General features: G+C 36.9%; 1 protein-coding gene and 1 pseudogene across 2 annotated transcripts in view; both read right to left on the minus strand.

The window, feature by feature from the left end:
* The window catches only part of SCAPER (S-phase cyclin A associated protein in the ER), a 400,216-nt gene that overhangs the window by 38,701 nt on the left and 348,130 nt on the right, over positions 1-13,385 (minus strand). The gene's annotated exons all lie outside the window — the stretch shown is intronic.
* LOC122707092 lies at positions 6,530-6,628 on the minus strand (annotated as a pseudogene).

Below are 13,385 nucleotides of genomic sequence, written 5' to 3' on the forward strand. Positions count from 1 at the left end.
GGCAGCAAACGAAGATCACAGCAGTATCTCTTCTCTCCAGCCCTTCCTCACACCGCACCCTCCCCCCATTAGGAAAACACAGAACTATAAAACAACATGACCTAGGATCTTTTGCAGTATTCCTCTGATGAAATAAAAATGCTGATTCAGAAAAATCAATTAAATTAGCATTCAAGGACTCAGATGTGGAAATGGTTCAAAATGTATATACTATTGCTTTGTGGAAAGGATGATTCATTTCAAAGTGAGACTACAGAATATACAGAATGGAGGGGAGACAGAGGGCTTGTTGACTTCATTTGACTTCCACAGGACCAATGTAGACCTGAAAGGACTTTAGAGAATGTTTACTTTTGATTTAGTCTGAAATACAGATAGTTCGTCCATGAACAGGCCACTGGCTCCTGTTGGTCTTAAATGTCAGCTATAAGCACTTTAAGCCTAAATGTTTATAATAAAAAAGTAAAAGGCCTTATTCATATCAGGCACAGGTTATAAAGTTTTCTTTTCAAAATACATGGGAGATATGAAAAATCAGATCTGAAATTTTATATGTTACACCCTAAGATCTTCTCAATTTTACTGGATTTTAAAGTGTTTTTGTTTGGTCTCTAAAATTAGGTATATTCATTTCTGTTCATTAAAAGCTACATTCAATTAGGAAAAACTATAACTGGGCCATCAGTACTCCTGCACAGTTCTTGAAAACCCTACTTTGCCTTAAAGGAGAGTATAGCTAGGCAAAAAAAGCAGTAATTTGTGTGGGTATGAATCAAGTGCCATCCATTCCATCTTTGAGATTTTAAACCACTATGTATTAGGCCCTATTTGGCCCAAAAAGGCAGCCGTGAGAGTTGCAGACACTATAACCTCCTCTTCCTCACTTGTTCTTGGCGTTGCTGGCTCTTGTATCCCTGGTCCCAGATTTCTGGTTTGGTAACAACCACCCTGACGCCCTTCAGTGCTGGTGATCTTCTAGACAGCCCTCTGAGCTTCTAGGATTTGGCCTTTGCTCCCTTCTTTAGATCTAGAATCCCTGAGGTATCTTGTTAGAATCTCCCATTTTAGTCTCTGAACCCAGAACACTCTGCCCAAAGGTTTGCACAGGACTTGGGGTGGATGGAGTTAAGTCACTCTCCGCCCAATTGATGAATGTGAACTTCACTGTTCAAGGAGAAGTGAATTATTTCTTAGAGAGGTATTCCAGCTGTGGGATCTTATATACTGGGATAGTCTGAGAAAGTGGACCTGTATCCAGGAATATCATCATTCATCAGACTCTGTGGTGAGCAAAAGGGACACGATTATCTGTCATATACTCTTTGCTTACAAAGCCAAAGTGCCCATGCTCCAGGAACAATGACCACCTGTGATGCAAAGTCAAGGAAGACCAGGCCCTTGCCTTACAGAAGGTTACAGTCTAACAGGGGCCTTTTCATACTATCCCCTATATCACTCAGTATGTCAGCAAATTTGGAAAACTCAGCAGTGGCCACAGAACTGGAAAAGGTCAGTTTTCATTCCTATCCCAAAGAAGGGCAATGCCAAAGAATGCACAAACTACTATACAACTATACTCATTTCATATGCTAACAAGTTTATGTTCAAAATACTTCAAGCTAGGCTTCAGCTGTATGTGAACTAAGAACTTCTAGATGTACAAGCTGGGTTTAGGAAAGGCAGAAGAAAGACAGCAAACTGCTAACATCCTTTGTATCACAGAGAAAGCAAGGGAATTCCAGAAAAACATCGACTTCTGCTTAACTGACTATGCACAAGCCTTTAACTGTGTGGATCACAAAAAACTGTGGAAAATTCTTAAAGAGATGGGTACAAGAACATCTTACTTGTCTCCTGTGAAACAGGTATGCAGGTCAAGAAGCAACAGTTAGAACCTTATATGGAAGAACTGATTGGTTCCAAATTGGGAAAGGAGTACGTCAAGGCTGTATATTGTCACCCTGCTTATTTAACTTACATGCAGAGTACATCATGTGAAATGCTGGGCTGGATGACTCTCAAGCTGGAATCAAGATTGCTGGGAGAAATATCAACAAACTCAAATATTCAGATGATACCACTCAAATGGGAGAAAGTGAAGAGGAACTAAAAAGCCTCTTGATGAAGGTGAAAGAGAAGAGTGAAAAGGCTGGCTTAAAACACAACATTCAGAAAACTAAGATCATAGCACCCAGACACATTACTTCATAGAAAATAGAAGGGGAAACAATGGTAACAGTGCCAGATTTTATTTTCTTGAACTCCAAAATCACCACAGATGGTGACTGAAGCCATGAAATTAAAAGATGCTTGCTTCTTAGAAGGAAAGCTATGACAGACCTAGACAGCATGTTAAAAAACAAAGACATCAGTTTGCTGACAAAGGTCCATATAGTCAATCTATGGTTCTTCCAGTAGTCATGTACAGATGTGAGAGTTGGACCTTAAAGAAGGCTGAGCACCAAAGAAAAAAGTGATGCTTTCGAACTGTGGTGCTTAAGAAGACTCTTGAGAGTCCCTTGGACAGCATGGAGATCAAACCAGTCAATCCTAAAGGAAATCAACCCTGAATACTCATTGGAAGGACTAATGCTGAAGTTGAAGCTCCAAAGTTGAACTTTGGCCACCTGATGCGACAAGCCGACTCACTGGAAGAGACCCTGATGCTGGGAAAGATTGAAGGCAAAAGGAGAAGATGGTGACAGAGGATAAGATGGTAAGACAGCATCACTGACTCAATGGACATGAATTTAAGCAAATTCTGGGACAGAGCAGAGGACAAGGAAGCCTGGCATGGAGCAGTCCATGGGGTCGCAAAGAGTCGGACACGACTTTGTGACTGAAGAACAAGTCTAACAGGGGCAGGTGTATGCATCAGTTTCCTATTGCTGCTGGAATAAATTATCACAAGCTAGTTGTTCAAAGGACTTCGCAGTGGTGAAGAATCCGCCTGCCAATACAGGAGACGCGAGTTCAATTCCTGGGTCGGGAAGATCCCATGGAGTAGGAAATGGCAACCCACTACAGCATTTTTGCCTGGAATATTCCATGGACAGAGGAGCCTGGTGGGCTATGATCCACGGAGTCACAAAGAGCTGGACAACACCGAACGACTGGGCAGGTACGCATGCAAGCAGCTGCTGAAAAACAACACAGATTTATTCTCTTAAAATTCTGGGGGTCAAAAATCCAAAATAAGCCTCACTAGGCTAAAACCAAAGTGCTACCAGAGCTTTGTTCCTTTTGGAGGCTGTAGGAGAGAATTTTTTCCTTGCTTTTTACAACTTCTAGAGTATCGTGCATTCCTTGGTTCCTGGCCCTTTCTTCCATTTTCAAAGCCAGCAGCACAGCATCTTCAAATCCCTCTCTTAACACTGACTTTCCTGCTTCCTTCTCTCACGTACAAGGATCTGTATGATTACACTGGGCCCATCTGGGTAATCAAAACTACACTCTCTCTCTCAAAATATTTAACTTAACCGTTTTGCAAAATTCCTTCTGCCATGTGAGATAACACATTTATCTCACATTTATAGGTTCTGATGATTAGGATACAGATACCTTTGGCAGAGCTATTATCTACCCCTATCCCCAGTTTTTTTCCACTGCAGTAAAATACACATAAAGTCTACCATCTTAACTGTTTTTAAGTGTACAGTTTAATGGTATTACATACATTCATAATGTTACACAACCATCACTACCAACCATCTCCATAACTCATTCATTATGTAAAACTGAAACTCTATACTCATTAAATAATAATTCTCCATTCCTTCTCCCCCTGGCAACCACCATTCTACTTTGTGTCCGTAATTCTGATCTCTATGTATGTAAGATAAGTGGAATCATTATATACTATTTGTCTTTCTGTGACTGGCTTATTTTACTTAGCATAATGTCATCAAGGTTCCTCCACACTGTGCATATGGTAGAATTTCCTTCCTTTTTAAGGCTGCACATTATTCCATTATATGTATACATCATATTTTATCAATCATCCACTGATGGACACTTGGGTTGCTTCTATTTTAGCTATTGTGAAGAATGCTGCTATGAACCTGGGTATATAAACATATCTTCAAAAACCCTGTTTTCAATTCTTTTGGCTATATAAACAGAAGTGGAATTTCTTAATCATATGGTAATTCTACTTTTAATTTTTAAGGAACTGCCATAATATTTTCCACAGTAGCTATACTATTTTACATTCCCACCAATGATGCACAAGGGTTTCAATTTCTCCACATCCTCACCAAAACTTGGTACTTTTTTATAGTATTCATTTCAATGGGTATGAAGTGATATCTAATTGAAATTTGATCTGCATTTCCCTATAAAGACGTTGAGCATCTTTTCATGTGCTCATTGACCAATTTGTACTACTTCTTTGGAGAAATCTCTATTCAAATCCTTTGTCCATTTTAAAAATGTGGTTATTTTGCTGTTGTTGAGTTTTAGGAGTTTTCCATAGTTCCTGGATATCAGCTATCATATAACTGATATATGACTTGCAAATATTTCCCCCCATGCTCTGGGTTGCTTCCTTATTCTGTTGATATTCTTTTGATGCACAAATCAAAACATTTTCATGCAATCCAATTTGTCTACTTTTTCTTTTCTTGCCTGTGCATCTGGTGTCATATCCAAAGAAATCCTTGCTAAACCCAATGTCAGGAAGTTTTTGCCCTGTGTTTTCTTCAAAGTGTTTATCATTCCATGTCTTACATTTAGGTCTCTGATCCATCTTAAATTAAGGTGTTAGGTAAGAGCCCAGCTTCATCGTTTTCCTTATGGATATCCAGTTAAAAGACTGTCCTTTTCTATTCAATGGTCTTGGAACCTTTGTCAAAAATCATTTGACTATACATGCAAGGGTTGAAGTCTGGGCTCTCTATCCTATTCCACTGTTACATATGTCTGTGTTCATGCCATTACCACACTATTTTGTTACTGTAGCATTGTAGTAAATTTTGAAATCAGGAAGTGTGCCCACTTTGTTCTTCTTTCTCAAAACTGTTTTGGTTATGTGGGGTCCCTTGAGATTCCATATGAATTTAAGGATGGGCTTTTCTATTTTTTCCAAAGAGAGTCTTTGGGATTTTGATACAGACTGCAAGTAATCTAGAGACTGCTTTGTGTAGTAATGACAACTTCACAATATTAAGTTTTGTAATCCATGAACATGGGATGTGTTTCCAATTTATGCCTTCTTTAATTTCTTTTGGTAATGTTTTGTACTTTTCATTACACAAGTCTTTCATCTTCTTGGTTGATTCCTAAGTATCTTATTCTTTTTGATGCTATTATAAATGGAATTTTCATAATTTCCTTTTCAGATTATTCACTGTTATAGAAATGTAACTAATTCTTGTGAGCTTTGTATTGTTTATTGAATTCAATTAGTCTTAACAGGTTTTTGTATGTGTGGAATCTTTAGGGTTTTCTACATATAAGATCATATCATCTGCAAACAGAAAATTTGTACTCCTTCCCTTCCAATTTCCATGCCTTTTATTTCTTTTCCTCACCTAATTTCTTTGGCTCAAACTTCCAGTAGTATGTTGAATAGAAGTGGCAGAAGCGGGCATCCTTGCCTTATCCTGATGTTAGAGGAAAAGTTTGTATTATGTGGAGATAGCTTCTTTCCATTCCTCGTTTGTTGAGTATTATTTTCTTTTCGTGAAAGAGTGTTGAAATTTATCAAAGTTCTTTCTGCATAGATTGAGATGACCATGTTTTCCCCACCTTCATGCTGTTAATGTGACCTATTAAATTGACTGATGTTCATATGTGGAACCATTACTGCACTCTAGGAACAAATCCCACTTGGTCATGGTGTATAATCCTTTAAACATGCTACTGAATTTGGTGTGGCAGCATTTTGTTGAGGGTTTTTACATCAGTGTTCAAAAGGAATATCAATCTGGAATTTTCTCTCTTGTGTCTTTGTCTGGTTTTGCAATCAGGAATAATGCTGGCTTCATAGAGTAAGTTACAAAGATCTCTACTCTTCAATTTTTTGGAAAATTTTGAGAAGGACTGGTGCTAGTTCTTTAAATGTTTGGTAAAATTCATTACTGAATTTTACCATCAGGTCCAGGATTTTCCTTTGGAGACTTTTGATTACTGATTCAATCTCCTTACTAGTTACACGTCTATTCAGATTTTCTATTTCTTTGTGATTTCGTCTTGGTAGGTATTGTGCTTCTAGGAATCAGTCCATTTCATCTAGATTATTCAGTTTACTGGTATACATTGTTAATGGTATTCTCTTATAATCCCTTCTATTTCTGTAGAATTGGTAGTACATCCCATTTTCATTCTCCCCATTCCTGTTTTACTGAAATATAATCGACAAAATTGTAACATTTACTGTATGAGACATGATGATTTGATATACATATTCATTGTAAAATGATGCCCATCATCAAGTTAAAACATTTATTACCTCATATAGTTACCTTTTTTGGGGTAGAATGCTTGAAATCTACTCTAATAAATTATAAGTATATAATACTGTACTATTAAAAAAATGCTTCAAGAATTTGAGTGTCACTCTTGTGCAAGAACTATGGTAATCTTTGTGTCATTCTAATTTTGGTCTGTGTGCTGTCAAACAGAGCACCCAATTTTTACTTCTGATTTTAGTAATCTGAGAATTCTCTTTTTAGTTCATTTAGCTAAAAGTTCATCAATTCTATTGATCTTTTCAAAGAACCAACTTTTGGTTTCACCGATTATTGCTATCTTATTCTCTACTTCTCTGATATCTACCATAATTTTAATTATCTCTTTTCTGCTGGCCTTGGGTTTAGTTTGTTCTTTTTCCAGTTCCTTAAGTTATATAGTTAATTTATTGATTTGAGATATTTCTTGTTTCTTTAGTGTAAATGTTTATAGCTATACACTTTCCCATTATCAGTGCTTTTACTATGTCCTGTGAACTTTAAGATTTTTATTTAATTTTTTATTGAAGTATAGTTGATTTACGGTATTATATAATAAATCAATTGTATATCAAGTGTACAAGGTAGTGGTTAAAATTTTTATAGATTATATTCCATTTAAAGCTATTATAAAATATTGGCTGTATCCCCTGTGTTGTACAATATATCATTGTAGTTTATTTTATACATAGTAGTTTGTATGTCTTAATCCCCTATGACTCTATTGCCCCTCTTCCCTTCCTTGTCTCCACTGATAATCACATGCTTGTTCTTTATATATATGAGTCTGTTTCTGTTTTGTTATATTCTTTCATTTGCTTTACTTTTTAGATTCCACATATAAATTCCCCAGGCCAGAATACTGGATTGGGTAGCCTTTCCCTTCTCCAGGGGCTCTTCCCAACCCAGGGATCGAACCCAGGTCTCCCGCATTGCAGGCGGATTCTTTACTAGCTGAGCCACAAGGGAAGCCCAAGAATACTGGAGTGGGTAGCCTATCCCTTCTCCAGCTGATCTTCCCAACCCAGGAATAGAACCGGGGTCTCCTGCATTGCAGGTGGATTCTTTACCAACTGAGCTATCAGGGAAGCCCCATATAAGTGGTAATATACAGTATTAGTCTTTCTCAGTGGAGAAGGAAATGGCAACCTACTCCAGTATTCTTGCCTGGAGAATCCCATGGACAGAGGAGCCTGGTGGGCTGCCGTCTATGGGGTCACACAGAGTCAGACATGACTGAAGTGACTTAGCAGCAGCAGTTTTTCTCAGTGTCACTTATTTCACTAAGCATAATACCTTCCAGGTCCAATCATGTTGTTGGAAATGGCAAGATTTCATTTTTTATGGCCAAGTAGTATTCCATTGTGTATATGTGTAGGTGTGCATGCACCTTTCTTCATTCATTTGTTAATGAACACTTAGGTTGCTTCCATATTTGGCTACTGAAAGTAAGGATGCTATAAACACTGGGGTGCATGTATCTTTTCAAATTAGTGTTTTTATTTTCTTTGGATATACACCCAGGAAAAGAATTACTGGCAGTTATATTGTTGATTTTTGAGGAACTTCCATACTGTTCTCCACAGTGGCAAGACTGATTTACTTTACACCAACAATGTACAAGGGTTTCCTTTCCTCCATCTTTTTGCCAATATTTGTTATTTGTGATCTTTTTGATGATAGCCATTTTGACAGGTATGAGGTGATACCTCACTTTTTAAAAAATTTTACTGAAGTATAGTAGCTTTACAGTGTTGTGTTTAATTTCTGCTGTACATGTGTGTGTATATATATATATGTATACATACACACATATATTCTTTTCCATTATGGTTTATCACAGGATATTGCACATAGTTCCCTGTACAGTACAGTAGGATATTGTTGTTTATCCATTATATATACTCCCAATCCTTCCCTCCCCGATTCCCTCCATGGAACAATCACAAATGTGTTCTCTGTATCTATAAGTCTGTTTCTGTTTCATAGATATATTCATCTGTGTCACATTCTAAATTCCATATATAAGTGATATCATGTGGTATTTGCCTTTCTATTTCTGACTTACTTTGCTTAGTATCATCATCTCTAGGTCCATCAATGTTGCTGCGAATGTTGTTACTTCATTCTTTTTAATGACTGAGTAATATTCCAGTGTGTGTGTGTGTGTGTGTGTGTGTGTGTGTGTGCGCGCGCGCGCGCACGCGGGCGTGTGTACCACATCTTCTTTATCCATTCATCTGCTGATGGACATTTAGGATGTTTCCATGTCTTGTCTATTGCAAACAGTGCTGCTATGAATATAGGGGTGTATATATCTTTTCAAATGATAGTTTTGTCTGGGTACTGTATATGCCCAGGAATGGGACTGCTAGATCATATGGCAACTCTATTTTTAGTTTTTTGAAGAACCTTCATACTGTTTTTGTAGTGGCTGTACCAATTTACATTCCCACCAACAGTGTAAGGGGATTCCCATTTCTCCATATCTTCTCCAGCACTTACTATTTATAGAGTTGTAAATAATGGCCATTCTGACTGGTGTGAGGTAATACCTCATTGTAGTTTTGATTTGCATTTCTCTAATAATTAGTGATGATGAGCATCTTTTAATGAACCTACTGGCCATCTGTATGTCTTTAGAGAAATGTCTATTGCCCATTTTTTGATTGGGTTGTCTGTCTTTCTGTTACTGAACTGTAGGAGCTGTTTGCATATTTTGGAAATTGAGCCCTTGTTGGTTGCATCATTTGCAAATATTTTCTGCCAGTCTGCAGGATGTCTTTTTGTTTTGTTTTATCATTTCCTTTACTGTGCAAAAAGCTTATAAGTTTGATTAGGTCCCACCTGTCTATTTTCGCTTTTATTTCTAATGCTTTGGGAGACTGACCTAAGAAAACACTAGTAAGATTTATGTCAGAGACTGTTTTGCTTAGGTTCTTCTCTAAGAGTTTTATGGTTTTGTGTCTTATATTTAAGTTCTTATGACATTTTGAGTTTATTTTTGTGTATGCTATGAAGATGTGCTCTAGCTTCATTTTATTGTGGTTTTGATTTGCATTTCTCTGATGATTAGCAATGCTGACAATCTTTTCATGTGCTTGTTGGACATCTGTATGTCTTCTTTAAGAAAAATGTCCTTTCATGACTTCTGTCCATTTTTTAATACAGTTTTTTTTTTTGACATTTAGTTGTATGAGCTAGTTATATATTTTGGATATTAACCCCTTATCAGTCGTATGAATTGCAAAACTTTTCTCCCATTCAAAAGGTTGTCTTTTCATTTTGTCAATGGTTTCCATTGTTATGCAAAAGCTTTTAAGTTTATTAGGTCTTATTTGCTTATTTTTGTTTTTATTTTCTTTGTCTCAGGAGCCAGATCCCCAATATATTGGAATTATGTCAGAGTATCCTGCTTGTTTTCTTCTAGGAGTTTGATGGTTTTGGGTTTCACATTTAGAACAGGTCTTTAATCCATTTTGAGTTTTTTGCATATTATGTGAAAAAATGCTCTAATTTCATTCTTTAACATGGAGCTGTTCAGTTTTCACTACATCACTTATTTAAGAGACTGTTTTTTCACCCTTGAATATCCTTGCTTCTTTTATCACAGATTAATTGACCAGAAGTCTGTGGGTTGATTTTTGTTTCATTGAGTTGTGTCTGTTTTTGTAGCAGTGACATAATGTTTTACTTACTGTAACTGGCAGTTTTGTAGCACATTGTTTGGCCTTACTTGTTTGTAATTTTTGCAGTTTTTTTCTTCTAATTGATTTCTAGTTTTATGGAGTTGTGGCTGGAAAAGATGCTTGATATGATTTTTCAGTAAATTTAAGAAAATTTACTGAGACTTATTTTATGGCCTAGTAGGCAATCTATCCTGGAGAACGTTCCATGTGCACTTTAAAAGAATGTGTACTCTGCTGCTTTTGGATGGATTCTTATAAATACATCTGTTAAGTCCATATGGTCTATGTGTCATTTAAGGCTAGGGTTTCCTTATTGATTTTTTGGTCTGGATGAACTGTCCATCGATGTAAGTGGGATATTAAAGTTTCCGACTGTTATTGTGGTATTGTCAATTTCTCCCTGTATGTCTTTAATTTTTATTATATTTATTTTGAAATTTTTGGCTGCTCTGGGTGTTCATCGCTGCACAGGGATTTCTCTAGTTGCAATGAATGGGCTTCTCATTGCGGTGCCTTTTTTTTTGTTGTTGTGAAGCATGTTCTCTAGGGTATGTGGGTTTCAGCATTTGTGGCACACAGGCTCAGTGTTGTGGTTCGTGGCCTTAGCTGCTCATGGCGTGTGGGATCTTCTCAGACCAGGGATCGAACCTATGTCCTCTGTCCTGGCAGGTGAATTCTTAATCAATGGACCATCAGGGAAGCCCCCTTTTATGTCTTTTAATATTTGCTTTATGTATTTAGGAGCTATTATGTTTGCTGCATATATACTTACAATTTTTATATCTTCTTGGATTGATCCTTGATCAGTGTAATATTCCTCTGTCTCTTATTACAGTCTGTTTTAAAGTCTATTTTGTTTGATATGAGTATTTCTACCTCATTTATCTTTTGATTTCCATTTGTATGGAAGACCTTTATCCAACTTCTCACTTACAGTCTGTGTGTATTTTTAGATCTGAAGTGAGTTTCTTGTAAACAGTATATATGTGGGTTTTATTTTTGTATCCATTCAGCCACTCTGTTGCCATTTTGTCAGTTGATTTAGGCTCTAAGTTTTGAGATGTTGTGTTTTTGTTTTCATTCCTCTCTTAAATATTTTCAAAGCTCCCTTGTGATTTATTCCTTAAACCATTTGTTGTTTATGAGTGTTTTGTTTAATTTCCACAAATCTGTGAGTCTTCAGTTTTATTTCTATTATTGATTTCTTACTTCATGCTGTTATGGTCAGAGAAGAGATTTTGTATGATGTCCAGTCTACTGAGACTTAATTAGTGGCCTAACATGTATTCTACCTGGGTAAATGTCACATGTACACTTGAGAAGAATGTGTATTTTGCTTTGGCGTAGAATATTCTGGAGGGGTGTTATTCTGCCTACCACAATGGGCCTATTCATTGATAATTCATTTATTCAACAAATATTTTGAGGACCTATTTTGTGGCAAGCACTTTTATAGGCACTAGGATTCAGTAGTAAAATCTATGTTCTTTTTCTCATAAAGCTTACCTTTTAGTACAGGAGATACAATGAGCAAATAAATACAGTATGTCAGGTGTGCTAAGTGCTATAAAGGAGCAGCAGATATGTAGGGAATGAAGATGTAGGGGGTGTGTGTGATGCTATTTTATACAGAGTGGGTGGGGAAGTCCTTCCTAAAGTGTTACATAACAGAATTCTACAGGAAGTGAGGAAGGAAGCCATGTGGATACCTGGAATAAGGGTGTTTTAGGGAGAGGAGTATCAAACCCCAAGGCTTGGAGCCAGGAGCATGCATGACATATTCAAGAAATGGCAATAAGGCCAGTGTGGCTATACCTGGTTGAGCAAGCAGAAGGACAATGGTGGAAGAGGTGAGAGAAGAAATAGGAAGAAGATCAGGTAGGGGCTTGCAGATCATTGTAAAGACATCATAAGGGTTTACTTGTAGGAAACAGAAAGTCATTGTAAAGTTTTGAGCAGAGGGGTGATGTAGTATGACTTTGGCTTAAAAATAATCACTAGAGATAATTGGTTAAAGTTTTTAGAAAAGCCAAGGCAGACGCAGAGAGGCAATTATGAGACTGTTTCAATCATCTAAATGAGAAATCATGGTGGATGAACCAGGATGGTAGCCATGGATGTAGTAAGAAGTGAGTAGATTCTGAAAATCTTCAGAAAGGAAAGGCAAAATGATATTCTGATAGATTGAACATAAATATAAGAAAAAGAGGAGTGAAAAATGGCTCAGTGATTTTCAGCCTGTCACTGAAAGAATGTGGCAGCTATTTACAGAGACAGGGAAGACAGTGGATAGAGAATGTCTGGGGAGGACAATGAGGAGCTTAGCTGTAAACATGTTAAATTCAAGGTGCCTATTAAACATATAAGTGAAGATACTGGATTGGAAGTTGGATAAAACGAGCTTTCCAAGGGTAGGGAATTCTGTATATCTTATCCCTAAGGCTTAGAACAGTATCTGACATACAGTAGCCACTCAGTAGACATTTGTTGAATAAATGAATAAATATACAAGTCTGAATTCAGAGGAATGATCTGGGCTTGACATATTTGGGAGTCATCAACAGACAGATGGTATTTAAAGTCAGCTCATCTAGTGAGTGAACATAAATTAGCCTGAGACTTGAGCTGTAGGGTATTCCAACATGTTGGGAAGATGAGAGTAAATAAGCAAAGAAAACTGAAAAACAGAAACCAGTGGGGTAGGAGGAAAAGCAAGAAGTGTGATGTTCTAGAAGCAAAGTGAAGATAGTTTCAAGGAGAAGGGAGTAATAAATAAAAAAGTTTAATTAAAAATGAGGACTAAGGTAAAATTTATAGAAATGACTTAAATACTATTTTTAGATTATAAAAACTAACTGCATACATTTAGGATGGGAAGAGGGATAGGGGACTGGAATACAGTTTTCAACAGTAAGTGGGGGAAAAAAGACTTAGCATATTAGTTATATACCTATTCAAATAAAGAAACAGTCTTGCCTGTTACCAAGGAATATAGTTCAATTTTGACTGAGCTAACAGGAGTACAGTATATGTAACAAGAAAGGTTTAACCTGCTACACTGCACTGAACAACCACTCTGGAAGGACTGGTTCTAGCACTGGGTTAAGTACCATGTTCAGGTCACTGATGCATCACAAAGTTCCCAAGGAAAGTGATTTCTGGTGGGAAAAGTATATGAAACAACATAATCTGAGGAAAATTTGAAGGAATTGGGGAATTTATTTCAGAACTGGGGGCTAAAAGGTTA

The sequence above is a fragment of the Cervus elaphus genome, chromosome 13, assembly GCF_910594005.1.
Source record: "Cervus elaphus chromosome 13, mCerEla1.1, whole genome shotgun sequence".
Classification (NCBI taxonomy): Eukaryota; Metazoa; Chordata; class Mammalia; order Artiodactyla; family Cervidae; genus Cervus; species Cervus elaphus.